At 40.2% G+C, this 27,838-nt stretch overlaps 1 long non-coding RNA gene across 3 annotated transcripts; it reads right to left on the reverse strand.

Annotated features, from left to right (window-relative positions):
• Positions 1–2,409: 2,409 nt before the first annotated feature.
• On the reverse strand, positions 2,410–27,838 carry LOC114292325 (uncharacterized). Of its 3 annotated transcripts, XR_003639658.2 has the most exons (6): positions 27,635–27,766; positions 26,974–27,075; positions 26,123–26,222; positions 20,555–20,607; positions 16,713–16,774; positions 2,410–2,667 (listed from the first exon to the last, which is right to left on the reverse strand). It is a non-coding gene; the product is annotated as an uncharacterized LOC114292325 (long non-coding RNA). The 3 variants fall into 3 exon arrangements; XR_003639655.2 differs by lacking the exon at positions 26,974–27,075 and having other exon boundaries at positions 27,635–27,838; XR_003639656.2 differs by lacking the exon at positions 26,974–27,075 and having other exon boundaries at positions 26,123–26,504.

The raw sequence follows: 27,838 nt of genomic DNA on the forward strand, positions 1-27,838 counted from the left end.
TTGATCTGTCGGCCATGGAGGCTAAGCCAGCTAACTCATCTGCCCGGCCGTTGTCTTCTCGGCCAATTTGTTAGACTCTTATGGCTTGAAATTTCTTGATTTGCTCTCTTACCAAAGTTTGGTACTTGGCCATACTATTATCTTTGGCTTCGTATTCCCCAGATACTTAGTTTACAACGAGTTGGGAATCACTGTATACCATCAACTCGGATGCTTGCATTTGGAGTGCGCTTTTCAGTCCGGCTAGCAGCGCTTCATATTCAGCCTCATTTTTTGACGCAGAAAATCCCAGTGTGATGGAATGTTCAATGGTCAGTCCGTCTGGGGAGATTAAAACTACTCACAGCCCGGCTTCATGCCTGTTTGAGGCGCCATCGACAAAAAAATTTCACATTTCGCCGATGAAAAGCTTCCAACATTCTGTGGGGTCTTAGGACGTTTGAAGGTTCAGGTGATTAGAATTGCTCGACTATTCGGCTACTTCTACGACGAGCGTGTCTTTGACGATTGCAACAAACATGTCTTCATCTCCCCTTGGTGATGTAACGTTGGATCCAACAGGTTGTCCCATTATTCCCAAATCCGACGGCGCATTGCCGGGCTGAAGTGGGCCTTCAAGTGATGGGTCTGTAGACGGGCGTGTAACTTCTGCGTCGTCTTCAACATTCGGTTGGATGAGAGGTTGTACAATTTCCGTCGTGCCTACCCCCCTGCAGCCCGATTGCATCACTAAGATCCACCGGACAAACTGGATGAATTCCGGGCAAGAATTCCGCAATGAGGTCGGCCAATGCTTGGACTTTGATGGCAGTTCGAGGTTGAAACTTGACGTCTAATTGCCCCAACTCGACTGCCCATTTCAGGATTCGGCCAAGGAAGTCTGCCTGCTCAAACAAGGCTTTCAAAGGGAACTTAGTCAGCACCACGATCGTGTGAGCATGAAAGTAATGTGCCAATTTCCTTGAGGCCATCATTAGTGCCAAGGCGAGTTTTTCCATCGGCAAGTATCTCGACTCTGCTAGGAGCAAGGTTTTGCTCACATAGAAGATTAATAGATGTTGGATGCCTTTTTCCCGAACAAGCACTGCGCTTACGGCATGTTGAGAAACGACCCGATAAAGATAGAGTTCTTCGCCGTGCTTCAGTGTGACCAAGGGTGGAGTAGAAGATAGGTATGTCTTTAGCTCGACTAAGGCTCTGTCGCATTCCTCGTCCCATGAAAACTTGGACTTCAAGGCTCGGAAGAAAGGGCAGCAACGATCTGATGACTGGCTTATAAATTAGTTAAACACGGCTGCCATCCCGGTAAGATGTTGTACGTCCTTCACTGAGTTGGGCTGCTTCAATTCTTGCATGGCCTTGATTTGGGAGGGATCCGCCTCGATGCCACGGTTGGTGACTAGAAAGCCCAAGAATTTTCTCGACCCTACACCGAAGGCACACTTCGACGTGTTCAGACGCAACTGGTGTTGTTTAAGAATGACGAACATCTCTGCCAAGTCAAACAGGTGGTCGGCCTCATGTTTGCTTTTCACGACCATGTCGTCGATATAGGCCTCCATTGTTCGGCCGAGCAAGGGAGCGAACATCTTCGTGACTATCTTTTGAAAGGTCGCCTCGCTTTTTTTAACCGGAAGGCACTACAACAAAAAAGGCTTTGGTGACAGACTAATTTTGTCTCCAAACATCAAAATTTCATCACCAAAGTGATTTGTGATGAAAAAAATTTGTCACCACGTTTGTCGCTGAAAGTACCTAGTGACGAAAAATAATTTTGTCGTTTATTTTTCATTTTTGGCGACGAAATTTTTCATTTCCAAATGTTGCATTTTTTATCCTCTATGACATCAATCTCGTCACTAGAATTAGATATTATTTTATTTTAATTGTTTTGGTGACGAAATATTTCGTCAGCAAATAGGTTTTAGTGACAAAATTTTTCCTCACCAATGATATAGATTAAGGTGACAAAAAAATTTGTCACTAAAATGAGTACAAAAGAAAATTCTTCAATGACAAAAAATATTTTGTCACCAAATATTTCAATTTAACGACGAAATATTTAGCAAATGTGACGAAATTATTTGTTTGGTACTATATCATTAGTGACAAAATTATTCATCATGTTGTTTGAAAACTAATAGTGACATTTTTTTTTTGTTGCTAATAATAATTAAAAAAATTTAAAATAGGGGTAATATTTTCAATTTAAAATTTTTCCTTTCACTAAAATTCCCTACGCATTTTAATAACCTGTTCAATAAAATATCTATTACAAATCAATACAAAAATCTGTTCATTTTCATAAACAGCATAATTGAATTTCAGCACAATATCCACAAAAATACAATATCAACTGCATGCTGATTACTAAACTCGTGTCCTAATACCCACAAAAAACATGTCTACTAATATCCAAAAAAATACAATATTAACAGCATACGGATTGCCAAACACGTCTGCTAATATCCACGAAAAAACATGTCTACTAATATCCACAAAAATATAATATCAAGTGTGGATGACCAAACATGTCCTGTAACACCCACAAAAATATAAAATTTACAATGCAACCAAAATACATAGAAGGTAAAATGAACAAAACACACAAAATGAGCTAGCTTCTGCTCTCCAGATTACCAAACATGTCCATATCTAATCTCGAATCTGCAACAAAACAAAACCCAAAAAAAAGAAAAAAAAAAGAATGTAAGTTAGACAATTATTGTTTTATCAATTAAATATATAATTTAACATGCATTTTGGGACTTAGTTTTCAAACCGGGAGTCCCGTGCTAGTTCCGTAAGTTTACACAAGTTACAATGGTCGCTTCTGAGGTGTTTGAGGTGTTCCCCAGGCCTTCTCGTGGTTGTTTAATAATTTTGGCCCCCGATGGCCTATTTTCAAGCTTAAGTGTGAGAAAAATGTATTTTTCGACTTAGTTTTCAAATCGGGAGTCCCGTGCTAGTTCCGTAAGTTTTCATAACTTACATTGGTCCCTCCCGAGGTTTTTTAGGTGTTTCCCAAGCCGTCTCATGGCAGCTACATGATTTTGGTCCCATATGGCCTATTTTTAAGCTTAAGTGTGAGAAAAGTGAATTTTTAGATTAGTTTTCAAATCGGGAGTCCCGTGCTAATTCCGTTAGTTTACACAAGTTACAATGGTCTCTTCCGAGGTGTCTGAGGTGTTCCTTGGGCCTTCTCGTGATTGTTTAACAATTTTGACCCCCGATGGCCTATTTTGAAGCTTAAGTGTGAGAAAAGTGCATTTGTCGACTTAGCTTTCAAACCGGGAGTCCCGTGCTAGTTCTGTAAGTTTTCACAACTTACATTGGTACCTCCAGAGGTGTTTGACGTGTTTCCCGGGCCTTCTCGTGACTGTTACACGATTTTGGCCCAATATGGCCCATTTTCAAGTTTAAGTGTGTGAAAAATATATTTTTCGACTTAGTTTTCAAACCGGTAGTCTCATGCTAGTTTTGTAAGTTTCCATAACTTACATTGGCCCCTCTCGAGGTGTTTTTGGTGTTCCCCGGGCCGTCTCGTGGCTGTTACATGATTTTGACCCCATATACCCTATTTTCAAACTTAAGTGTGAGAAAAGTGCATTTTTAGACTTAGTTTTCAAATCGGGAGTCTCGTGCTACTTCCGTAAGTTTACACAAGTTACAATGGTCGCTTCCGAGGTGTTTGAGTTGTTCCCTGAGCCTTCTCGTGGTTGTTTAATGATTTTGACTCCCGATGACCTATTTTCAAGCTTAAGTGTAAGAAAAGTACATCTTTTGACTAAGCTTTCAAACCAAGAGTCTCGTGCTAGTTCCGTCAATTTTCACAAATTACATTGGTTCCTCCCGAGGTGTTTGAGGTGTTCCCCGGGCCTTCTCGTGACTGTTACACGATTTTGGCCCCCGATGGCCTATTTTCAAGCTTAAGTGTGAGAAAAATGCATTTTTCGACTTAGTTTACAAACCGGGAGTCCCGTGCTAGTTTCATAAGTTTCTACAACTTACATTGGTCCCTCTTGAGGTGTTTGAGGTGTTTCTTGGGACTTCTTGTGATTGTTATACGATTTTGGCCCCCGATGGCCTATTTTTAAGCTTAAGTGAGAGAAAAATGTATTTTTCGACTTAGTTATCAAACCGGAAGTCCTGTGCTAGTTCTGTAAGTTTTCATACCTTAAATTGGTCTCTCCCGAGGTGTTTGAGATGTTCCCCGGGCCTTCTCATGACTATTACATGATTTTGGCCCCATATGGCCTATTTTCAAGCTAAAGTGTGAAAAAAATGTATTTTTCAACTTAGTTTTCAAACCGGGAGTCCCGTGCTAATTTTGTAAGTTTCCACAACTTACATTTGTCCCTCACGAGGTTCTTTAGGTATTCCCCGGGCCGTCTCGTGCCTGTTACACGAATTTGGCCTCATATGGCCTATTTTTAAGCTTAAGTGTGAGACAAGTGCATTTTTAGACTTGTTTTCAAACCGAGTCCTGTGCTAGTTCCGTAAGTTTACAAAAGTTACAATGGTTTCTTTCAAAGTGATTGAGGTGTTCCCTGGGCGTTCTCATGGTTGTTTAACGATTTTGGCCCCCAATGGCTTATTTTTAAGCTTAAGTGTGAGAAAAGTGCGTTTTTTAACTTAGTTTTCAAATCGAGAGCCCCGTGCTAGTTCCATAAATTTTCATAACTTACATTGGTCCCTCCTGAGGTGTTTGAGGTGTTCCCCGGGCCTTCTTGTGACTGTTACACAATTTTGGCCCCCGATGGTCTATTTTCAAGCTTAAGTGTGAAAAAAATGCATTTTTTGAGTTAGTTTTCAAACTGGGAGTCCTGTGCTAGTTCTGTAAGTTTCCATAACTTACATTGGTCTCTCCTAAGGTGTTTAAGGTGTTCCCTGAGCCCTCTCATGACTGTTACACGTTTTTGGCCCCGTATGGCCAATTTTCAAGCTTAAGTGTGTGAAAAGTGTATTTTTCGACTTAGTTTTCAAACCGGGAGTTCTGTGCTAGTTCCGTAAGTTTTCAAAACTTACATTGGTCCCTACCGAGGTGTTTTAGGTGTTCCATGGGTCGTCTCGTGGCTGTTACACAATTTAGGCCCCATATGGCCTATTTTCAAGCTTAAGTGTGAGAAAAATACATTTTTAGACTTAGTTTTCAAACCGGGAGTCTCGTGCTAGTTTTCGTAAGTTTATACAAGTTAACATAGTCACTTCTGAGGTGTTTTAGGTGTTTCCCGGGTCTTCTCATGGTTGTTTAACGATTTTGACCCCCGATGGCCTATTTTCAAGCTTAAGGGTAAGAAAAGTGCATTTTTCGACTTATTTTTCAAACCGGGAGTCCCGTGCTAGTTCCGTAAGTTTCCACAACTTATATTGGTCCTTCTTGAGGTGTTTGAGGTGTTTCCTGGGCCTTCTCATGGTTTTTAAAGATTTTGGCCCCCGATAGCCTATTTTCAAGCTTAAGTGTGAGAAAAGTGCATTTTTAGACTTAGTTTTCAAACCGGGAGTCTCATGCTACTTCCGTAGGTTTGCACAAGTTACAATGGTCGCTTCTGAGGTGTTTGAGGTGTTCCCTGGGCCTTCTCATGGTTGTTTAACAATTTTGACCCCCGATGGCCTTTTTTCAAGTTTAAGTGTAAGAAAAGTGTATTTTTTGACTTAGCTTTCAAACCGGGAGTCTCATGCTAGTTCTTTCAGTTTTTAGAACTTACATTGGTCCCTCCTAAGATGTTTGAGGTGTTTCCCGGGCCTTCTTGTGGTTGTTTAACAATTTTGGCCTCCGATGGCCTATTTTCAAGCTTAAATGTGTGAAAAATGCATTTTTCGACTTAGTTTACAAACCGAGAGTCCCGTGCTAGTTCCGTAAGTTTCAACAACTTAAATTGGTCCCTCCCGAGGTGTTTGAGGCGCTTCCTGGGCCTTCTCGTCACTGTTACAAGATTTTGGCCCCCGATGGCCTATTTTTATGCTCAAGTGAGAGAAAAATACATTTTTCGACTTAGTTTTCAAATCGGAAGTTCCGTGCTAGTTCTGTAAGTTTTCATAACTTACATTGGCCCCTCCCGATGTGTTTGAGGTGTTTCCCGGGCCTTCTCATGACTGTTATACAATTTTGCTCCCATATGGCCAATTTTCAAGCTTTAATGTGAGAAAAGTACATTTTTCGACTTAGTTTTCAAACCTGGAGTCCCGTGCTAGTTCAGTCAATTTCCACAACTTAAATTGGTCTCTTCCAAGGTGTTTTAAGTATTCCCCGGGCCGTCTCGTGGTTGTTACATGATCTTGGCCCCATATGGCCTATTTTCAAGCTTAAGTGTGAGAAAAGTGCATTTTTAGACTTAGTTTTCAAACCGGGAGTCCCGTGCTAGTTCTGTAAGTTTACACAAGTTACAATGGTTGCTTCTGAGGTGTTTGAGGTGTTCACTGAGCCTTCTCATGATTGTTTAACGATTTTTTTCCTTGATGGCCTATTTTCAAGCTTAAGTGTGAGAAAAGTGTATTTTTTGATTTAGTTTTCAAACCGGGAGTTCCGCTAGTTCCATGAATTTTCACAACTTACATTGGTCCCTCTCGAGGTGTTTGAGGTGTTCCCCAGGCCTTCTCGTGACTGTTACACGATTTTGGCCCCCGATGGCCTATTTTCAAGTTTAAGTGTGAGTAAAATGCATTTTTTGAGTTAGTTTTCAAACCGGGAGTCCCGTGCTAGTTCTGTAAGTTTCGACAACTTACATTGGTCCCTCCCAAGGTGTTTGAGGTGTTTCCCAGACCTTCTCGTGACTATTACACGGTTTTGTCCCCATATGGTCCATTTTCAAGCTTAATTGTGTGAAAAGTGTATTTTGCGACTTAGTTTTCAAACCGGGAGACCCTTGCTTGTTCCGTAAGTTTCTACAACTTACTTTGGTCCTACCGAGGTGTTTTAGGTGTCCCTGGGGCCGTCTCGTGGCTGTTACGATTTTGGCTCCATATGGCCTATTTTCAAGCTTAATTGTGAGAAAAGTGCATTTTTAGACTTAGTTTTCAAACTGGGAGTCTTGTGCTAATTCCGTAAGCTTACACAAGTTAAAATGGTCACTTATGAGATGTTTGAGGTGTTCCTTGGGCCTTCTCGTGGTTGTTTAATGATTTTGACCCCCGATGGCCTATTTTCAAGCTTAAGTGTGAGAAAAGTACAATTTTCGACTGAGTTTTCAAACCGGGAGTGTTCTGCTAGTTTCGTAAGTTTTCACAACTTAGATTGGTCCCTCCCAAGGTGTTTGAGGTATTCCCCAGGCCTTCTTGCAGTTGTTTAATGATTTTGCCCCCCGATGGCCTATTTTCAAGCTTAAGTATGAGAAAAATGTATTTTTTGACTTAGTTTTCAAACTAGATGTCCCGTGCTAGTTTTGTAAGTTTTCACAATTTACATTGGTCCCTCCTGAGATGTTTGAGGTGTTTCCCAGCCCTTCTTGTGACTTTTACATGATTTTGGCCCCATATGGCTTATTTTCAAACTGTAAGAAAAGTGCATTTTTAAACTTAGTTTACAAACTAGGAGTCTCGTGCCAGTTCGTTAAGTTTACAAAAGTTAAAATGGTCACTTCTGAGGTGTTTGAGGTGTTCCCCGGGCCTTCTTGTGGTTGTTTAACGATTTTGACCCCCGATGGCCTATTTTCAAGCTTAAGTGTGAGAAAAATACATTTTTCGACTTAGTTTTTAAATTGGGAGTCCCGGGCTAGTTTCGTAAGTTTCTACAAGTTACATTGATCCCTCTTGAGGTGTTTAAGGTGTTCCCTGGGCCTTCTCGTGGTTGTTTAACGATTTTGGCCCGCGATGACCTATTTTCAAGCTTAAATGTGAGAAAAATGCATTTTTCGACTTAGTTTTCAATCCGGGAGTCCCGTGATAGTTCTATAAGTTTCCACAACTTATATTGGTCTCTACCGAGGTGTTTAAGGTGTTCCCTGGCCCTTCTCGTGATTGTTACACGATTTTGGCCTCCGATGGCCTATTTTTAAGCTTAAGTGAGAGAAAAATACATTTTTCGACTTAGTTTTCAAACCGGAAGTCTCGTGTTAGTTTTGTAAGTTTCCACAACTTACATTGGTCCGTGCCGAGGTTTTTTAGATGTTCCTTGGGCCTTCTCGCGACTGTTACACGATTTTGGCCCCATATGGCCTATTTTCAAGCTTAAGTGTGAAAAAAAATACATTTTTCGACTTAGTTTTCAAACTGGGAGTCCCGTGTTAGTTCCGTAAGTTTTCAAAACTTAGATTGGTCCCTCTCGAGGTGTTTTAGGTGTTCCCCATGATGTTTCGTGGCTGTTACACGATTTTAGTCCCACATGGCCTATTTTCAAACTTAAGTGTGAGAAAAGTGTTTTTTTAGACTTAGTTTTCAAACCAGGAGTCCCATGCTAGTTTCATAAGTTTACACAAGTTACAATGGTTGCTTCCGAGGTGTTTGAGATATTCTTCGGGCCTTCCCGTGGTTGTTTAACGATTTTGGCCCTTGATAGCCTATTTTCAAGCTTAAGTGTGAAAAAAGTGTATTTTTCAACTTAGTTTTCAAACCGAGAGTCCTGTGCTAGTTCCGTAAGTTTTCACAACTGAAATTGGTCCCTCTCGAGGTGTTTGAGGTGTTCCCTAGGCCTTCTCGTGACTGTTACACGATTTTGGCCACCGATGGCCTATTTTCAAGCTTAAGTGTGAGAAAAATACATTTTTTGACTTATTTTTCAAGCCGGGAGTCAAGTGCTAGTTCTGTAAGTTTTCACAGCTTACATTGGTCCTTCTTGAGGTGTTCCCTGGGCCTTCTCGTGACTGTTACACAATTTTGGCTCCCTGATGGCCTATTTTTAAGCTTAAGTGACAGAAAAATGCATTTTTTGACTTAGTTTGCAAACCGGAAGTCCTATGCTAGTTATGTAAGTTTTCACAACTTACATTGGTCCCTCCTGAGGTGTCTGAGGTGTTCCCTGGGCCTTCTTATGACTGTTACGTGATTTTGGCCCCATATGACCTATTTTCAAGCTTAAGTGTGAGAAAAGTGCATTTTTCGACTTAGTTTTCAATTCGTTAGTCCCTTGATAGTTCCACAAGTTTTCAAAACTTACATTGGTCCCTCCTGAGGTGTTTTAGGTGTTCCCCGGGCCGTCTTGCGGTTGTTACATGATTTTGGCCCCGTATGGCCTATTTTAAAGCTTAAGTGTGAGAAAAAATGCATTTTTAGACTTAGTTTTCAAACCGGGAGTTTCGTGGTAGTTCTGTAAGTTTACATAAGTTACAATGGTTGCTTCCGAGGTGTTTGAAGTGTTCCCGGGCCTTCTCGCAGTTGTTTAACGATTTTTGTCCCAGATGGCCTATTTTCAAGCTTAAATGTGAGAAAAATGTATTTTTCGACTTAGTTTACAAACCGGGAGTCATGTGTTAGTTCCGTAAGTTTTCACAACTTACATTGGTCCCTCCCGAGGTGTTTGAGGTGTTTCCCGAGCCTTCTCATGATTGTTACACGATTTTGGCCCCCTGATGGCCTATTTTTAAGCTTTAGTGAGAGGAAAATACATTTTTTGACTTTGTTTTTAAACCGAGAGTCTTGTGCTAGTTTTGTAAGTTTTCACAACTTAAAATGGTCCCTCCCGACGTGTTTGAGGTGTTCCCTAGGCCTTCTCGTGACTGTTACATGATTTTGCCCCCATATGGCCTATTTTCAAGCTTTTGTGTGAGAAAAGTGCAATTTTCGACTTAGTTTCATGCCTACATGTTGGAATAGTGCAAATTTTAAAATAGTTTTCAAATTGGTACCCACGTGCATATTTCAGTGTTTGTGATGTTTAATCATACCTCAGGGTAGCTTTTCTAGATCGACTTTTCCTGTGCCGAGTGCCAGTTCGGGAAAAGGCAGTCAGGGAGACATTACCTGTTTCAAGTGTGGCCAGCTGGGCCACAAGTCTCCAGTTTGTCCTCAGAGGGGAGGAGTGCAGAGAGCAGCATCATCTTCGGCTCGATCTCAGAGCTAGAGTCAGGGTAGAGGCCAGCCACTCTCGTGTTATCAGTGTGGGCAGCCAGGGCATATGAAGAGGTATTGCCCGCAGTTGGGTGGCACACCTGGTGCATCTGGTTTGAGGCAGATTCAGGGTCAGCAGCCAGCTCAGTCGAGTCAGGCCTCGAGGGCCAATCAGGGGGCTTCATCGTCCCAGTCAGTGCAGTAATCTCATGCTCCTAGGGGTGAGCAGGTTGATCAGAGGTCGTCTGGGCGCGTGTACGCTGTTACCGCGCAGGATCTTGTGCCAGCACCATCAGTTGTGAGAGGTACCTTCTTGTTTTGCAACTCGGTTGCTAATGTTTTGATTGATACGGGTGCATCTCATTCCTTTGTGTCTGCTACATTTGCATCTGTTTTGGAGTTGGAGTTAGCACAGTTAGCATCTCCTGTTTGTGTAGTGTCACCTCTTGGGGGTGAATTGATTTTGAAACACGGCGTTAGGGGTTGTGATATAGAGGTTGATTACCATAGAATCCCATTTTCCTTTGTCGTTATGCCTATGAGGGGTTTCGACGTTATTTTGGGTATGGACTGGTTATCGTCATACCGGGCAGTTATTGATTGCTACCGCCAGAGGGTCACTTGTTGTACTGTGAGCGGAGAGTATTTTCTTTTTCTGGGGGACCGGGTTGGTGATGTGTTGCCGCCGGGGTATGTTCCACGAGGACGGAGTGAGCTTAGTGGTCTACTTGCTAACCTTTCGATTAGTGAGGATGAGGAGACACAGATTGTGTTGCCAAGGGTGGTTTGTGAGTACTCGGACGTCTTTCCTGAGGATCTTGTTGGTTTGCCACCGCATCGGGAGATTGAGTTCTCCATTGACCTAGTGCCCGGCACGGCGCCGATTTCGATGGCACCTTATCGTTTTGCCCCAGCTGAGTTAGTTGAGTTGAAGATCCAACTCCAGGAGTTGCTAGATAAAGGCTTTATACGTCCTAGTGTTTCGCCGTGGGGAGCACCGGCCCTCTTTGTTAAAAAGAAAGGAGGCGCTTTGAGACTTTGTATAGATTACCGGAAGTTGAATCGGGCTACGGTCAAGAATAAGTACCCTATGCCCCGTATAGATGACCTGTTTGACCAGTTGAAGGGTTCCCGTTGTTTCTCTAAGATAGACTTGAGATCGGGTTACCACCAGTTGAGGGTCAGGGAAGAGGATATTCCGAAGACGGCATTCCGTACGCGGTATGGCCACTATGAGTTTCTGGTGATGCCATTTGGGCTCACCAATGCACCGGCAGTCTTTATGGACTTGATGAATCGGATCTTCCGGGAATTCTTGGATCGGTTTGTAGTCGTTTTTGTGGACGACATCCTTATCTATTCGCCTTCTGAGGAGGAGCACGAGGCACACTTGAGGGTGGTGCTTGAGTTACTTAGAGCCCATAGGCTGTATGCCAAGTTTGGGAAGTGTGAGTTCTGGCTGAGGGAAGTCAAATTCTTAGGCCATGTGGTATCCGGGAAAGGAGTGTCTGTTGATACATCCAAGACTGAGGCAGTGCAAGATTGGGCACAGCCTAAGAGTGTGTTTGAGATCCGCATTTTCCTGGGGTTAGCCGGGTATTATCGTCGGTTTGTGAAAGATTTCTCCAGATTAGCTTCGCCTTTGACTAGGTTGACTCGGAAGGGAGTCAAATTTGTATGGAGTGAGACTTGTGAAAAGTCGTTCCAGGAGTTGAAAGTTAGACTGACCACCGCTCCGGTCTTGATTATTCCGGAGAGAGCGTTGGGTTATGCAGTCTATTGTGACGCCTCACGAGAGGGTCTGGGTTGTGTGTTAATGCAAGAAGGGAAAGTAGTTGCCTATGGCTCACGTCAGTTAAAAATTCACGAGCAAAATTACCCTACGCATGATCTAGAGTTAGCAGCTGTGATATTTGCCTTGAAGATTTGGAGGCATTATCTTTATGGTGAGAGATTTGAGGTATTCTCGGATCATAAGAGTCTGAAATATTTGTTTACACAGAAAGACTTGAACTTGAGGCAGAGGCGGTGGATGGAATTTATAGAGGATTATGATTTTGAGTTGCATTATCATCCGGGAAAGGCCAATGTGGTGGCCGATGCCCTTAGCAGGAAACCTGTTGGTGACATAGCTAATATAGCTATCCGAGAATGGGAGATGTTGGGTGCACTTGGGGAGTTTGATTTACTTCTGGGCGAATCCGTTGAGGCTGCGGCCTTGTTTTTTGTTGTTGCACGGCCTACACTTGTGACTTGAGTGTTAGAGGCTCAGAGAGGTGACCTTGAAGTAGAATCTCTCCGTGAGAAGATTTCCGGTGGGAAGGTTGAGAAGGGTTTGACGGTGTATCCCGACCTGAGTGTGAGATACCAAGACCGTCTGTTTGTGCCAGAGTCTTGTCGAGAAGAGGTACTTCGAGATTTTCATCATTCACGCCTTGCGGTGCATCCGGGAGGCACTAAGATGTATCGAGATTTGGGTCGCCAGTTCTGGTGGCGGGTATGAAGAGAGATGTGGCAGCTTTCGTATCTAAGTGCCTTACTTGTCAGCAAGTGAAGGCTGAACATCAGAGGCCAGCGGGTTTGTTGCAACCCTTGCCTATTGCTGAGTGGAAGTGGGAACACGTCATTATGGACTTCGTTGTGGGTCTTCCGAGGACTCTGCGGGGTAGTGATGCTATTTGGGTGGTTGTAGACCGGTTGACTAAGTCGGCGCACTTTATTCCTATGCGCGTGAGAGATTCGGTAGATCATCTTGCCGACTTGTATATTCGGGACATAGTGAGATTGCACGGGGTTCCAGTGACGATTGTCTCAGATAGAGATCCTCGTTTTACTGTCAGGTTGTGGCAGAGTTTGCAGAGTGCCTTAGGCACTAAGTTGACCTTTAGCACGGCTTATCATCCTCAGACTGACGGACAGTCCGAGCGTACTATTCAAATCCTTGAGGATATGCTTCGGGGTTGTGTTCTAGACTTTAGTGGGTCATGGGAGAGGCACTTGCCGTTGGTGGAGTTTGCCTACAACAACAGTTTCCAGTCTAGTATCGGTATGGCACCATTTGAGGCCTTGTATGGCCGACCGTGTAGATCTCCTGTTTGTTGGGCTGAGGTGGGTGATGCACCTCTGTTGGGTCCGGAGTTGGTGAGGGAAACGACGGAGAAAGTTGAGCTTATCCGTAAGAGGCTTGTTACAGCACAGAGTCGTCAGAAATCTTATGCCGACCGTAGGAGGAGACCCTTGGTGTTTGCGGTGGGTGATCATGTCTTTCTGAAGATATCACCTAGACGGGGTTTGATGAGGTTTGGGAAGAGTGGGAAGTTGTCCCCTCAGTTCATTGGTCTATTTGAAATCCTTGAGAGGATTGGCGAGGCTGCTTATCGTTTAGCTTTGCCGCCGCAGTTGTCCGGAGTACATGACGTTTTCCATGTGAGTATGCTTCGGAAGTATGAGCCGGATCCATCACATGTGTTGGATTGGACCGATTTAGTAGTTGATGAGGATGTCTCGTATGAGGAGAGACCGGTTCGGGTCTTGGATAGGCGGGATCAAGTTTTGCGAGGCAAAACCATCCCTTTGGTCAAAGTTTTGTGGAAACACCACGGAGTGGAGGAAGCCACTTGGGAACGTGAGTTGGAAGTCCGCCAGAAATATCCGGACATGTTTGCTGATTTGTAATCTTATAATTAGATTCTGTTATATTGTTAAACTTAAGAGCTTTATATATGTCTTAAGTTGTGAAACATTGGGTATGTTTTGGTAAATGGGTGTATTTTGAAACTTGCTTCATTATAGAAGTTTAGTGTAACATTGCATATGTTGATTGCATTGTTAAATGTGTTGTATATATCGTGCAATTGAATATGATATGGAAAGTGCTAATATTGAAAGGAATAATGCATAATAGTGATGCAGGCTGAAATATGTGTTGTTTATATATATTGTGAGGTGCCTCTTGATAAAGAGTTGAAGTGACCAGTATTGGGTCAACTTGTTTATTATTGTTCTATAATATCTTTGGGAATTGAGAAAAACCTGTTTTCAAAAAAAAAATTATGCTTAATTTCGGGGACGAAATTCTTTGAAGAGGGGGAGGTTATAGCGACCCCGGTCTTTTCCCATTTGATTATTGTATCCGGACTTAGGTTCCGTAGATTCTGTCATTGTATTATTGTTGTTGTTGTCCCTTATTTTCTCATTTGGAATTATAGGATGTGTTGGGCAGGTTTGTTTCAGGTTGGTTGGGTTTAGAAACCAAGTGTTGCTGTCCAGGTTTTTGGTTCTTCGCTCGAGCGAGGAGTTGTTCGCTCGAGCGAGAGGTGGCGTCCAGTATGGACCTGTAGCTTTGCATTCTTGGCTCGAGCGAGCTTTTCTTCGCTCGAGCGAGTTAGTTCGTTCTTCGCTCGAGAGATAGTTTCTTCGCTCGAGCGTGAGTCTGGTTACAGACCTGAGGGTTTGAATTCTTCGCTCGATCGAGTTTTCTTTCGCTCGAGCGAGCTTTTGGGTTGCTGGCTCGAGCAAGGCTTCCTTGGCTCGAGCGTTGCTTTTCTGTGTCTGGTCGCTCGAGCGACCATGTCTTCGCTCGAGCGAGCCTGTCCAGTTTATATACGCAGCAGCGGGTTTTGATCAGTCTTTTTCATCTTCTTTTGATTCCAAACCCTAGGTCCGACTTCTCTCTCTCCCTACTCACCTTCTTTCTTAGATTTGATCCACTTAGGGTGTGTTTCTACCCTAGATCCTTCATAAAAAGATAGAGGGAGTCGAGGGCTTTCATTTAATCTGAACATTTGGCGATTTGGAGCACTTTGGTATTTGGGCACTCATCTTTGTCTTCACCATTTGTGTTGTTTTCTTCGAGGTAGGGATTTCCTACTCCATTTTATAGGTTTTGTTCTAAGTTTTGGTATTTTGATATGTTGGGGATACTTTGGTAAATTTTGGGAAAAACCCTAGTTGTATTATTGAATTAATTTGTATAAGTAATTCATAGAATTGGGAAAAGATGGTTAAATTCATGGAATTGGGGAATTCATTGATTAAATGGCGTAATTGGGTAATTGGAATCATTTGTCTATTGAATTGTTGACATAGTTATTTTCAGTTTAGAAATAACTGTTTTGGGCTATCGGTGGAGGATAGTCGTGATTGTTGTAGACATTGCATGTGGATTAGGAATAACTGAAACTAATCACATTGGTTAAGTCATAAATTTTGACTATGGCATTGATACAGAAAATACGTGTATTGATTGAGCATTGCATTTGCATACATTTTTTTGTGTGTGGGAGGAGATAGGGGATGTACTCCACGGTTTAGGGGAAGATAGGGGATGGACCTCTAAACCGGATTTTGTTTGGGAGGAGATAGGGGATGGACTCCATTAGCATCACTTTTATGTGTACTTATTTATATAGAAGTGTTTTATTGATACAACACTAAAATGTGTATCAATCTGGAAGTATGAAGTGTTTGATTTGAGCTTGAGTCTCATTTGTTTGTTGATATTGGAAGGATGTGAATATGATATATGTGATTCACTGTTGTAAGTTTGGCCAGGTTCTGAGCCATGTTGATAAAATTGGAAAGTAAAACGTATCTTAGACAATAGTGTCATGAGACAGTAAAATGAAGTAATTGATTATCTTGGTTAACCATCTGTTGAATGCTATTGCTTTATTCATTGCTTATATGTGGTTTAGTATATTTCTACTGGGCTGTGGCTCACCCTTTATGGGAACATCATTTTCAGGTTCAGGTGATAAACTACCTCCAAGGACTTAGCTTGGGAGGGTTTGGCTTCTAGATTGAAGAAGACTACCTTTAGTTAATTGTCTTTATTTATTAGTACATGTAAACATTCAAGCCTAGGGCTTTTCTTGTATTGAGTTAGAACTCATATTTTTGTATCCAAGTGTTGGCTTGGAAAGATGTAAGCCTGTAGGGCATTTTATTCGATGTTACATGTAATGCTTTATTTATTAATACTCTGATGAATGAATTAATAAATTGTTTTCTTAAAATAATGCATGTCAATGATATATAATGGGTTAATTTTGAGGGCGTTACAGTTATTATAGCTATAGTTTTCCTAAAACGCATGACATATAAGAAACTACGACCTTTTCTGGCTGGGAAGTAATTACTTTGAAAGTTTTCATTCCGCCAAATAATTGAAAACATACATATTCTACCATCTTTGGAAGCTTTGAAACAAAAAACCTCAAGACATCATTTTTTTCCTTTTCTGTTTCTTTTAGTGACAATGGAATTAGTCATGATATTGGTTTGGAAGAACAACTTAGGAATATAAGTTCATGTCCACATTTTACTTAACAATCATTCATTAGCCACTTTTTCCATAGACAAATCTTATGAGTGTGCGTTCACATACCACTTTTGATTTAAACTTCTCAATCGAATCAACAAAAGTCAACAGTGCTGCTATATTAATTTAGATCAGTGCACCAATGATAATCAAAGCAACGTCAAGTGATCATCAAGTTACTAGTGGAAGCTTAGTTTTTTATGTCTTTTATACATAATTAAGCAATTCTAAACAACACAACATAGGTATTATAACCTTCACTTATCTCTAAGATTTTCAATTTTCAATACATACAGACTAGAATCTAAAGAATCATTTTGCATTATTTAAAATAGATTCAGCATGTTAAAAAAAAGTAGATAAACTAGATTGATTAAAAGAAAGCTGCATGAATTACGGGCACAGTTACCTCTTTGAGCAGCATTTGAGTTGTCCTTTTCTTGTTGCTTGCACCGATAATCTTGTTCAAATCTGTCCAAGGCATGTAACTCATGATACAGTTCTTGCAACCAAAAGGAAGTTCAATATTTCCTTCAAGTTCTACAAGATAACATCTACGCATTAACCAAGTTGTAATTTATGAACCATGCAATCTGCTCCACTATTCTAGCTTGTCAAAGAGTAATCATATTTTGCTTAATGGATTAAGCAACTATCTTTAGTGCAGTGACAACTGACAAAGGAGTTGGCACTGATAAAGTTAAGGGAAGTGATTACAGATATCTGCAAGGTTATTAACCCAAAAAAAGATATATGCAAGGAAAGTTTGTGCAGGATGGTGGTAACAAGCATATGAGTGGTAGGGGAGATCAGATTTTTAATAAAGTGAGATGTTCTCATGCTATGAGGTTAGAGAACAGGATTAGAGACAGGTGTAAGTAAGGAATTCAGAAAGCATATTGAATAAACAGTGGGAGATATGTTGGGTTCACTGGAATGCTAATACCTAACGTGAGGAATGGATAAACTATAACTATAGCTATATTGAACAAATGTGTCCCAAACTTTAAATTCCAATTCCATCAAAACATTAAAATACTTTTGTTGTGGTATCATACTCAATTCCCCAGGGTGAACCAATCAACGGGTCAAATGATAATAAAAAAAACCCAAACAAAACCAATAACCATATCACCACACCAGAGTTGAGATACAAATAAAATCCATGTGAAAACCTGTATTTAACTCTGGTGCGGTGATTTTATTTTATTCCAGTTTGCGTTTAACTTGCGACCTACGAGTCATGGAAATGTCAGACTTTGACGTTATCCTAGAAATGGACTGGTTATTAGCCCATAGAGCCACCATTATTTACTATCGAAAAACGATGACTGCTTACTCTCATGATGGAACACGATTCCAATTTAAGGGGGATAGACGAGATTCCCTATCACTAACACTTGGAAAGTCAAAGTGGCCCAATCACCTAGCTGGGTGGCTAGCCAGCTTAGTTCTGGAAGACAAGGATCGTATGGAACTAGGGCTACCTCGTGTGGTATGCGAGTATGCTATTGTACTCCAAGTCTGAAGGAGACCATGAACAACATTTAAGAATAGTACTTCAAACTTTGAGAGAGAACCAACTGTATGTTAAGGCTAGTAAATTGAGTTTTGGATGGAGGAAGTAAAGTTTTTGGGTCACGTGGTATCTAAAAAGGGAATATTAGTAGACCCAACTAAAGTAGAAGTAGTGACATAATGGAAGCAACCGAAGAACACATTTGAGATTCGTAGTTTCTTAGGATTGGCCGGTTACTATCAAAGATTCATTCAAGACTTTTCAAAATTAGTCAAGCCAATGACACATTTGACTCAAAAAGGGGTAAAGTTTGAATGAAACGAGTCTTGTGAAAATTCCAAGAACTCAAGAAAAGATTGGCAAGTGCCCCTATTCTCATAGTACCAGAACGTGATGTTGGGTACAATATGTATTGTGATGCTTCCAAAGAAGGTCTGGGGTGCGTATTGATGCAAAAATGGCAAGGTGGTGGCATATGGATCAAGGCAATTAAAGAATCATGAGAAGAATTATCCCACCCATGACTTGGAGTTAGCAGCTATAGTTCACGCACTCAAAATTTAGAGACACTACTTGTATGGTGAAATGTTTGAGATATTCACTGATCACAAAAGCTTGAAGTATCTGTTCACCCAAAGGGATCTGAACATGCGTCAGAGACATTGGATGGAGTATCTCAAGGATTATCAATTTACCCTTTCCAATCATTCCGGCAAGGCTAACGTGGTGGCAGATGCACTAAGTCGCAAGAATAGAGGGATTGTTGCTAGTTTAGCACTTAGAGAATAAAATATGGTTGGAACGCTCAATGAATTTAGGGTACAAATGCGGGTTCAAGATGAAAAGGCTTATCTTGGTGCTCAGGTTGCTACGCCTAAAATTTTGAGTGAGATATTAGAATCACAAAAGTACGATCAAGAGGTAGCATTCATCAAGGCACAAATGGAATCTAGTGAAACCATGCTTGGTTGGGAAATTCACACTTTTGGGAGTTTGAAATATCAAGATCGAATGTTCGTGCCAAACGACAATTCACTAAGGAAAAAGGTGCTCAAGGAATTCCACCATTCAGCATTCGCAGTACATCCGGGGGGTACTAAGATGTACAAAGACTTAAAACACCAATATTGGTGGGGCGGAATAAAAAAGGATGTAGCAAAGTTTGTGTTTCAGTGCCTAATATGTCAACAAGGAAAGACTAAACATCAAAGACCGACAGGAACACTTCAACCCTTACCAATCCCAGAGTGGAAATGGGAACACATAACCATGGATTTCGTGACGGGTTTTGCCTCGGTCACCATAGGGACATGACGGCATGTAGGTAGTAGTAGATCGACTAACTAAGACAGCCCGATTCTTACCTACCGGGTCATCAGATTCTATTGGATTCACTCAGTAGATTGTTCATCAAATAAGTGATCAGGTTACATGAAGTACCAGTTAGCATCGTGTCTGATCGTGATCCTCGATTCACTTCTCAATTTTGGCAGAGCTTGCAGAAGGCAATGGGAACGAACCTATGCTTTAGTACGACATTTTACCCACAAACCGATGGGCAGTCTGAAAGGACGATACAAACCTTGGAGGATATGCTTCGAGCTTGCGTTATGGATTTTAAGGAAAGTTGGGACAAACACCTACCTCTCATTGAGTTCGCTTACAACAATAGTTTCTAGGCCAGTATTGGAATGGCACCGTATGAAACACTTTATGGACGACCTTGTTGGTCACCAGTCTGTTGAACTGAAGTAGGAGAAGCACCTTTTTTACGACCAGAGTTGGTTCAAGAAACTACCAAGAAGGTGAAATTAATTAGACAAAGACTTGAGACCGCTCAGAGTAGGCAAAGAAGCTATGTAGATCAAAGGAGAAGACATTTAACATTTCAAGTTGGAGATCATGTGTTTCTTAAAATACAACCTCGTCGAGGAGTTGTTCGTCTCGGAAAGAAGAGAAAGTTGTCACCTCGCTTCATGGGGCCTTTTAAAATTTTAGACAAAATAGGAGAAGTGGCGTATCGTTTGGCTTTACCACCTCAACTTCCTGGAGTACATAATGTTTTCCATGTCTCTATGCTACGAAAATACGAGCCACACTCTTCTCACATCATCAATTAGGGAGAAATTAATCTTGATGAAGATGTGACATTTCAAGAAAAGCCTGTCAAAATTTTGGATCGTCGCGAGAAGAAATTACGAGGTAAAACTATACCGTTGGCTCGAGTTCTCTGGAGACATCGTGGGACGGAAGAGTCAACGTGGGAACGAAAAGATATGACACGTGCCAATTACCCTCAACTTTTCGAGTCTAAAGGTACAAATTAATTTCGAGGACGGAATTTTTTGTAGGGGGATAGATTGTGAAAACTCGCATTTAATTATTCTAAAAAAAAATAATAACAATAATAATTAATTTTATTTAGAGTTTATCTGAAATATATTAGTGTATAAGTTAGTTTTAAATTAACCCAATTCAATCACTGACAAAGATATTATAAAAAAATAATAATTTTGTGGGTGTTCAATATTTGTTATTTATAAATTATTTTAATAAGGATCCAACATGATAATTATTCTTACTAAATAGCTTAGTTAAAATCTTAGTGTATCAAATTTAAGAAACCCACACAAATACACATACACACACACACACACAAAAAAAAAAAAAATCAGAATCAAATTTCTTGGTGGCAAAATAATGCCATCTGTTTGTTTACATGGAACCCTTACCTCATTATACTTCTTGGAATTGGAAGAGTGGATTAGACCACCTGAGAGACCACCTGAGAGAATGATGTGAGAGAGAGAGAGAGAGAGAAAGAAAGGAAAAAAAAAAAAGGGGGCTCAGCTTGATTATCTATATATACATATGTATGTTTACTCCTCCAGATTAGTGAGGGGAAAAAAAAAAAAGAGAGAGAGAGGAAGTAAATTCTATGAGTAACAAAGCAGTAGGAGAAGAAGAAGAGTGGGAGATTAAGGTTGCATATTTTCCTACCATTTCACTATTCCATTTCAATCCTAAAACTAAGTAAGAAAACCCTTTCAACACTCTCAGTTTTTTTAAATGGTGAAATTTTCAGATTATATTTATATGATAAAAATGACTAAATTTGTAAATAAAATTTTATTTAAAGTTGTATGTAAATTTATGATTTGTATATCAAATATTTCAAGATATTGGTAATCTTAAATTCATGATAATATTGTGAAATTTGGACTTGCATGTATAATTTATGCCATTAAAAAGATTATTGAAGATTTTATTTGGTCCTTAAATCTGCCAAAACATTTGTACGAATTTTTAGACAATTTTATACTCAAAATTTGAAGATGATTTCTCTACAAAGATGTTTAGAATGATGTCTACTTCATCCATGCATTTTTGCAACAATTATAGAGTTTTGTACGAATTTATGCAGATTTTACTGTGTTTGAAAAATTATTAAAAATTTTATATTAAACCAAATTTGGTAATTTCTAAACAAAAAATGAAATTTCAGAAGTCTAGTTTCATAATAAATTTTTAGGTTATGGAATTGATTTATAAATTTAAATATGAAATTAATTTAAGAAAATGTGATAAATCTGTGTCATAAATTTTCTTGGAATTTTTAAGAATTATTTATAATTTATTTTTGGAAAATTACTTGTGAAAAATGACCATAACATGTTTATTGAGTATTTTGTAGATTTGTATGGATTTTAGAGTTGTATAAGTAATTTATTTATAATTTTATTTACGAGATATACATTCTGCAAAGTTTGGCAGATTCAGTAGGAATCAAAAATTATCTCTTCAATTGTTTATTTGGACTAAAATTTAATATTGTGTTGGTCTAATCTTGTAGATTAAAAATCCATGCATGTGTGTGATTATGATTTATTTCTTTTTGGTATCTACATTATTATTTCATACCATGGTTTAAATTTATTGTTTATTTAAATTTTGTACATTGATTTATTTTTAGTGTGACATGTGTAACATTTTATGTTGGAATTTTTCATGAGTTGGTACAACATTATTGATGAATAAAATTGGAATTATTTGTGATTAATATCAAAACTAACTGAAATGATTAACGGCATATACAAAGTTAACAGTTGACGGTTAATACTAGTTGTTCAGGGTGAGTCTTGGTTTTAAAGAGTGTACGAAATTAAGGATTGACGGTTAATACCGGTTGTTCAGGGTGAGCCTTGGTTTTGAGAATTCTCACGTAAATTATGTCGCGAAATCCTAAGATGGCACGGGACTTATTTGAACTCTTTTCGGTATGCAGTTTTGGAATAAAGGTGGATGTGCAGGTGGCACACAGGGAGGTTACGTACCCCTAGTAGACCGTTTCCTTAGGGCAGATCACGGATACCCTACTTGGGTATATAACTCCGGACGTGGGCATCCTTGGTAGTTACGGTTGGTAACACTTGAATATTTGAGCAAGAGAAGATTTCAAATTAACTATTGCCATGCTTAGTGGTTGGTAAGTTAAATCTCTTCGGTGAGATTTCGAGTGCTGCCTAATTTATTAAAATTATTGAAATTATTTTAATGGTTGTAATTTATGTTTACAATTATATTGTTATCTCCTGTTTATAATCTCATTATTTTTCTCTTAAAAAGAATGGTAGGTTGGTTATGTTTTCTTACTGTGTTGCAAAACTCATGGCATATATTTTTGTTGCCTTGGCGTCTTATGCCAGGTTTTGGCGAGGAAATAATTGAAGTTGAAATGGAGTTGACGCTAACGTAGAGCCTTGGCTGACTTGAAACCATGACTAGAGTCAAATAACTTTTATTATCTTATGTATTAGCTATTAAGGACTTTATAATTTCATTTGATGTTGTATTTGGATAATTTTAAATTTTTATTTAATATTATTTGAACCTTTGGTTATGTACGAGAGTTAGAATGTCCTATTAAGATGTCAACTTTTTGATTTATTAAGTCATTTTGTTTATTTAATTTCCCTTGATGTTCCAAAAATTTGGGGCGTCATAATCCACTAGACATAATTTAATTCTGTAAAAAATAGATGTATTATTGATTAGTTGAATTGATTGATTGATTTATTACAAGATTGATTAATTACAATTCCTATACAATCTATATATAGAAGAAAATGTGGTAGTAGGTGTAGTGGAGGTGTGGTAGTAGGTGTAGTGGAGGTGATAGTGGGTTAGGTGAAGTGGAGTGTGTGGTGAAGTGGAGGTAGGTGAAGTGGAGTGTGTAGTGGAGTAGGTGAAGGTAAAGATGGGAAATTCTAACAGCCCCCCGCAAACTCAAGGAGGAGAGAAACTAACCAACTTGAGTTTGGAGAGAGTAACAAAACAAGAAAATACATAAAAATAAAAAAGGATAGGAGACACTGTATGGTCGTGTCAGACCGTTGGTGAAGACACTGTATGGGGTGTCATAACGTTGTAGAGGACACTGTATGGTGGTGTCAGACCGATGTAGAAGACAGTTTATGGGGTCATGTCGGACCGTTGTAGAAGACAGTTTATGGGGTCATGTCAGACCGTTGTAGAAGACAGTTTATGGGGTCATGTCGGACCGTTGTAGAAGACAGTTTATGGGGTCATGTCGGACCGTTGTAGAAGACAATGTTGTGACAGTTTACGGAGTCTTGCTGGACCCTTGTAGAAACTAACCGGAATCTATGTCGGGACAGTTTATAGAGTCTTGTCGGACCCATAAAGGAGCTAACCGGAATCAATGTCGGGACAGTTTACAGAGTCTTGTCGGACCCTTGTAGAAATTAACCGGAAACAATGTCGGGACAGTTTACAGAGTCTTGTCGGACCCTTGTAGAAACTAACCGGAATCTATGTCGGGACAGTTTACAGAGTCTTGTCGGACCCTTGTAGAAACTAACCGGAATCTATGTCGGGACAGTTTACAGAGTCTTGTCGGACCCTTAAAAAGTCGCACCCTCAAAAGGTGTGCCCAATCTGTCAAAAGGCGTGCCATCAAAAGGCGTGCCCAATCCATAAAAAGGCGTGCCATCAAAAGTTGCGCCCTCAAAAGGCGCGCCCACTTCATCAAAAGTCGTGCCCGACAGAAAGCGTCGAGCCATCAAAAGGTGAGCCGGAGACGCGGCGAGGCACGTGAGCGACAGTGCGCGTGTCGGCCTCTTCGTCATGTTCTATATAAATCAATGCGGAGGCTGAGGCAGAAAACCTGCTAAAATCTTCTGAAAAACTCTTCCTTGCCTGAGAGAGAAACTCTGTAATACTCTGTAACCAACCCGTCTCTGAAACACTTAGCAACATGGCCTCTTCTTCCCGTCCAGCTACCCAAAACATGGCCTCCTCTTCCCGTGGTCTGCTCACGCTCTTTCCAGAACTGAACGAGCCCACAAGAGAAATAACTGGTGCGGTGGCCAGTGAACCTCAACCAAACACCTCTGGTTTTGCTCCGTTGAACTTTCCGATGCGGTCGGTGGAGCAAAAAATGGCGGTGCAAACTGATATTGAGGCCAATCAGTATACTCTGAAGTCATGTGTGGAAACCATGACTGCGGTCACAAACTTGTCGCACCGGCTGCAGAGCAGGACAAATGAGGTGCAACAGTTAAACTCCCAGCTGGCTCTGCTCCAACGCATGTATAAGGATGCGCGAGCAGAGATAAGTGTGCTAAAGACAGAAAACAAGGAGCTGAAGCGGAAGGCCACCGTGATGTTCCGATTTGGAGGTCCACCATATGCTGTAGTGGAGGAGCAGGGAGGAGGAAACTTGCTTGGTGGTCTAGGAAGCACGGAGGCAACACCGTCAAGGGCCGTCCAGGACGGAGGCAAGAAGAAGAGACCGGCGGCTGAGTAGAGAAGAAAAATCCCACTGTGGGTGTGGTAGTTTTGTTTTTGTTTGTGTGGGTTTTTTTTTTTTTTTTTTTTTTTTTTTTTGATGTAAAAGTGTGATCGGGGTTGATCCCCTGATATGAATAAAATGACAAGGTTGTGGAATGTTGTTGGTGTTATTTTGTGGTATTGTTTTGTTTAATAAGAAAAATAAAATAAAAGAAAATAATGGATAAAGAAAATAGAGAAAAATATTTGTGGATGGGTGATAAGAAAAACAGCAGTGTGATTTTTTTTTTTTTTTTTTTTTTTTTTTTTTTGGTGGAATATAAAATAAATAATAATAAGAGAATGGAAAACGGGTGATGCTTACTAACAAGGGATAGGGAAAATATATTATAATAAAATATATATATATATATATATATTAAAATAAAAGAAAAGGGTGAAAGAACGTGGATGATGATGTTGGGTCCATGGAGAGAGAGAGAGGGATGTCCAAGAAGCTTGTGCTTTTGACAGTTACACATTACCCAAGCTGTATGTGAAGATGCATGTTACTGTCTTACACTTCTGCAGGCTTGGTATTCTTTGTGGGGCACTTGCAACACGTGACATTGAAAATTGCATTCGAAAATGATGACATCTCCAACATGAAACGTCTTGGTAGCAGCCCAGGCCTTGTAATCAATATTCCCAATGATGGTTCAACCAGCGGAGTCCCCAACCTTGTACACTGCTGCCATTGAAACCTTCAAGCCAGCAAATATGGCTACCAACAACAGAGCCACAGCTCTACACCCCACACCCAAATCCATGGCTAAGAGAGAGAGAGCAAATCGGGAAAAAAACAGCAGTGACGAGCAGAAAAGCAGAGCCAGAAACGCCAACGACGACGACGAGTAAGAGTACAACCACGGATATATGAGAGGCGAGGTGAACGACGATAGAGGCTAGACGATGATGCGGGTGCCGCCGCCGACATAGCGGAGGAGGGGTGTAAGAAAATGTTGGAGCCTGTGCTTTATGCTAAGGAGAGATGAGAAGGTGGTACGGCGGGTCACGGCGATGATGCGGGTGCCGCCGCCGCCGACAAGGTATGTGTAGAAAATAAGCGGAATAGGTTGAGGTCCGGCGGGCGGCCAAGGCGAGGTTGCCGCCCGCCGGTGAAGCGAGAAATACCAAGGTCTTATCCTTGCTCTGATACCATGTAAAAAATAGATGTATTATTGATTAGTTGAATTGATTGATTGATTTATTACAAGATTGATTAATTACAATTCCTATACAATCTATATATAGAAGAAAATGTGGTAGTAGGTGTAGTGGAGGTGTGGTAGTAGGTGTAGTGGAGGTGATAGTGGGTTAGGTGAAGTGGAGTGTGTGGTGAAGTGGAGGTAGGTGAAGTGGAGTGTGTAGTGGAGTAGGTGAAGGTAAAGATGGGAAATTCTAACAAATTCAGTTACACAAACCAGTATAGAATTATATGTAATTACCTTGTACCAGTTGAGCACAAGAGAGTTCCTTGCTTGTTGATCTTCCCAACACGAATTGAAACATGCGGAATGCACAAGCACCTAGCTAGCATACCAACTTCTGATGGCTCAAAGTGATGTTCAATAATAAACATGAAATTTGTAAGTTACTAATCAAATGAATTACAACCACAAATACATATAATAGTGGTTTTTTCCCTTTTTTCGTTTTCTGTTTTCTTTCTTAAAGTTTTTGCTTCAAGTTTGTCCTCCTCCTCCTCCTTCTCATCATCATCTGTCTCCTCATCCTTTTCTTCAACATCCATTGTATAAGCTCTTTTGTTTCCACATTTATCTTTGATAGTAGCTTTTCGTTTATGCCCCCAAGAGTGTTGACCCAATGCTATTTAATAGGATAGTTTGACATGATAATAGGCATTGAGAAATTTAACCAAACAATTGGTGGGCATGTTCTCAAACATAGACCTGTGGTAAAGTAACTCAAAGATGCAACATAAATAAAAATCTTTCACCTCAAATTCTGCACTATTCATGCATAATATATGATTTGAAATAAGCTCATAAACTAAAATCATATAATGTATCAGTTAAATCATAGAACTAATTATAATACTTGTGTACAACTGGTACTACCTAAAGAAGAAAATTACCAATTGTATCACATTCATGTACTAAACAATTGAAATTTAAAGATCAAAACAGTAACAATCATTCTTTTTATCTACAGTTCTCCACAACTGTACAAACCTATTAGATATACTGCAAAATAGAGGAGAAGCTCACAAAATCTGAAAAAATGACACCAATTGACACGCTGCAAATGACTTTGTCATCAAGTTGAGTCAACTGACCTTTTCTTTGAGGAAGCCGGAAGCCCAATTCCTCCATCCAGTAGTCATTTTGACACAGGAAATAATTGTCAACCAACCCAGACATGCATATCTTTTTGCAATCTTCAGCATTTCACAAATGAAATATAGGAAAGAAAACCAATTGACAGCAATACATGTATATTTATATGCAACCACAAGGATTTGCAAATAACCACTTAAGCTCTCTATAGAATTGAGTAGTCAAAATTACTACATAAGAAAAAATGTCTGCAGAAATCTGCTTCAATAAGGAATGAAGATGATGTCTACTTCACTCGTGAAATAACAATTTCTAAAGAGTAAAAAAATTATTACAGCTAGAATCTAATTCAATAACAAACACAAGCATTATATATCAAAGCTAGATGTAGAAAGTGATGATAAAAAAACATTAAATATAAAGAGGGAAACAATAGATTCAAAAAGGGAAAAATAGACCACTTCAACCAAACCCATTTTTTGTAATCAACGCCAAATTAAATTGAACAAATCATAACAACCCTAGAGCAAGATTCAGAAAGGGGGAAATAGAGAAAGTGGGATAGAGAGGGAGAAAGAGTGATCAAGGTAGATAGAGCGAGAAGCAGAGAGAAAGACAGACTGCGAGTAAGAGAGAGACAGACTGAGAGTGAGAGAGTACCTGTGAGAATGAGACGATAGCTGTGGTGAGCAACGGTTGAGGTGGCGAGCGGCGTTGGTGGTCTACGCTGAGGTGAGGTGATGTAGGATGAGGTTTGGTAGTCGAATTTCTATGTGAGAAGTAGAATCCATCAATGTATCTGTGTGAGAACAAGACAAATTCTATAAGGCGCCAATATATTAATTTCCCTCTAAAATATTTAGC

Source organism: Camellia sinensis, chromosome 9, assembly GCF_055761805.1.
Source record: "Camellia sinensis isolate YWXY chromosome 9, ASM5576180v1, whole genome shotgun sequence".
NCBI classification, from domain to species: Eukaryota; Viridiplantae; Streptophyta; class Magnoliopsida; order Ericales; family Theaceae; genus Camellia; species Camellia sinensis.